General features: G+C 43.2%; 1 pseudogene; it reads right to left on the bottom strand.

The window, feature by feature from the left end:
* Positions 1–1,502: 1,502 nt before the first annotated feature.
* On the bottom strand, positions 1,503–2,413 carry LOC134393951 (olfactory receptor 13H1-like; annotated as a pseudogene).
* Between the last annotated feature and the right edge of the window lie 786 nt (positions 2,414–3,199).

Raw genomic sequence — 3,199 nt, forward strand, 5'->3', positions numbered from 1 at the left:
CAGTGCCAGAGGCCTTCCTCTTCTATTCCTTCTTCCAAGCTGGCCCAGGCCCCTTAATGTTTGTGTGGGGGGTGAGGAGAGAGACCAGAAATTGGTTTGCTTGCAAAAAGAGTTTCAATGAGCAGCAATATCTGAATTTGGGACAAACTAATATGGCTTGCTAGCTTGCAAGAGTGTCTGGAGCTCCTTGGCTCTGGAATCATCTTTCTGGAGAGCACTTGCTTTTTCCATGTTCGATGTGGACAGATTCTGGTGGGTGCATGGTCTTCCTTGGCATCAGGGGTTTGCACTAGACTAGAGAAAGATGAAGAGATGTAGGAGGAGCATAGGGGCCCTTTCTTCTTTTGTGTTCAGAAGCTACAATGCTTTATGGCACCTTCAGAGGTTGGCAACAAGGGAGAGGGCCTTTTCAGTGGTGGCCCCACAATTATTTAACGATCTCCCCACTGAGGCTTGCCTGGCACCAACATTGTTATCTTTTCGGCACCAGGTCAAGACTTTTCTCTTCTCCCAGGCATTTAATAGCATATGTTGAACTTTCTAACTGACCCCAGATCAATATGTTTAAATAGATATTGACTTTGTATATTATCTGTTTTAAGTTTTTAAAATTTTGTATATCTGTTTTCTTAAATGTTCAATGTTTTGATTTTTGTAAACTGCCCAGAGAGCTTCAGCTATGAGGTGGTATATAAATGTAACAAATAACAACAACAACTATGGCATAATAAGCTTTCCTGGACTGAAGTCCAGTGTACAGAGTATTATTTTGAAAGATATTGCTTTTCATGTAACTGGAGAAAAATGGCTCTTGCTGAAATAAAGGTCCTTTAAAGACACACACACAAACACGGTTTAGAACCCGGGGCAGCTACAGATAATTTGGGATATCACACACAAAAAACAAATTATTCATGATTTAATTGATTGATTATTATTGTATTTTCACTGTCAGGGACAGGAAGAGGTGCTTGTAGGATTTTCTGCCTTGGGGACCAAAACAACTTCCCTGGCTTTGAGTACTACTATGCACTTTGACTTTGGGGTGAGGAAGCACCATTTCCTGCTCTGCCTCAGACAGCAAAAAGTCTTTGTACCCACTAGCCCATAGCTAGTGGCTCTGAACCCATTCTGGGTTTCACACAAAACCAGCCAGAACTCTAAAAAGAGCTCTCCAAGGTGCTGAACCTATTGGGGGGATATGGTTCAGTAGCTTGGATAGCCCCTTTACAGTTCTGGCTGGTTTTGACTGAAAGTCAGAATGGATCCATAGCCCCACTGAAATTGTAGGCACTGGGGACATCCCTGCACATGGCTATAGAGACCTATGAGATGAGGAAAGGTAGCTTAGAAATTATGTGGGTGTAGGGGAATAACTGAGCATATAGAGAGATCTGTGGATTAGGAAACGTGTTCAGTTAACTTGTAGCAAATTGTTGCCAGTAACTTTCCTCTGTAGACAACTGTGAATGGTGCATGCTGTGTACTACTCTTCTTTACATTTATATCTTCCTTTCAACCAGTTTCCATAATGCTCCCTTCACATCCTTGTTCCTCAGGCTGTAGATCAGAGGATTAAGCATAGGAGTCAGAGCCCCGTACATCAAGGGTATGAGTTTGTCTTTTTCAGAAACAGATTTCCCTTGCGGGCTCAAATACATGATCATGATTGTGCCATAAAAGATAGTCACCACAGCAAGGTGAGAGCTGCATGTGGAGAAGGCTTTCCTGCGGCCCTGTGTTGAGCGGATGCGCAGTACAGCCAGGCCTATGCGCCCATACATCACAACTATGAAGCCAAAGGGTGGTATTAAAATAAAGAGGCTGGAAATTTGCATGTAGAGCTCACTAGTATGTGTGTCGGAGCAAGCCAGTTTGAGGAAAGACTGCAGCTCACATGCAAAATGGTTGATGATGTGCCGGCCACAGAAATCAGTAGGCTGCAGGATCAAGGTTGTCAGGAGGGAAAGGGTCAGAGATGCAGCCACTAAACCAATGCAAAGCCTCCAGCTCATGATCTGCATGTAGTACAAAGGCTGGCATATAGCTGCCAAACGATCATATGCCATTATGGCCAGAACAATGCATTCTGTTACAACCAGTAATAGACCAATATACATCTGGGACAAGCACCTGTGAAAAGAAATGGTGGGCCTGTAAATGAAGCAGTTGACCAAGGTCTCAGGAAGTGCATTGTTGGTAATGATGAGGTCTATAGAGGAGAGGACACAGAGGAAGAAATACATGGGGGTATGAAGCTGTGGGTCAGCAACATGATGATGAAGCCATTGCTGAGAACGCTAATGAGATACACCACTAAGAGGAAACAAAACAACACAGCCTGAGCTCTGGGGTATTCAGTTAATCCGATTAAGATGAACTCTGTTACCATTGTTTCATTTGAAGCTGCCATAACATCCCATGCCTCGTCTCTCCTGCAGGGGAAAAAAGAATAAAATGGTTAAAGCAATGACCACCCTCACCCACATGGGAAGCACTCCTGGCACTTCCCTTGGGGTTGGTGGTGCTTCTGCTGAATGCCAGGTCAGTCGAAAATAAAATCTCCCTCATCCATGATCTGATTGTGGATGAGGGGGCTGACCTGGTATGTATCACTGAGACCTCTATAGGTGAATTGGGAGGGTTTACTCTCACCCAGCTTTGTCCTCCTGGGTACCTGCCGGTGTAAATTTGGTCCTTTTTAACCTCAGAACCTACACCAAATGGCTCCGGAACACCCCAGTGGGTAACCAGTGCTAATCCAAACAGACAAACATTTAAGCCCAACTGTCAAGCATCACCACAGACATAACTGTAAATAAGGATCTATTTATTATAAATATATGCAAAATTAAACAAGTGGCATGATGGTTATATAAGTATACAATCTCTCTCTCTCTCTCTCTCTCTCTCTCTCTGTGTGTGTGTGTGTGTGTGTGTGTGTGTGTGTGTGTGTGGTTACAAGAACAGAGAATGCAACAAAAATATGATTAATTAAAAGAATTGCAGTTGCCAAAACTGACATTACAAATTTAGCTAATAAGGTAATGGCATGAGCTTCTCCTTATCCACTCCTGTTTACTACTTGCGGTTTAATGCTAAACTAAAACAAACTAAACTAAAACATACTTGTTAGCTCTCCCTACTCGTCCTCCTGCACATTACTTGGCTATAAAAGCTACGCTAAAGCATTGCTAAG

Source organism: Elgaria multicarinata, chromosome 3 (assembly GCF_023053635.1).
Source record: "Elgaria multicarinata webbii isolate HBS135686 ecotype San Diego chromosome 3, rElgMul1.1.pri, whole genome shotgun sequence".
Lineage (NCBI taxonomy): Eukaryota > Metazoa > Chordata > Lepidosauria > Squamata > Anguidae > Elgaria > Elgaria multicarinata.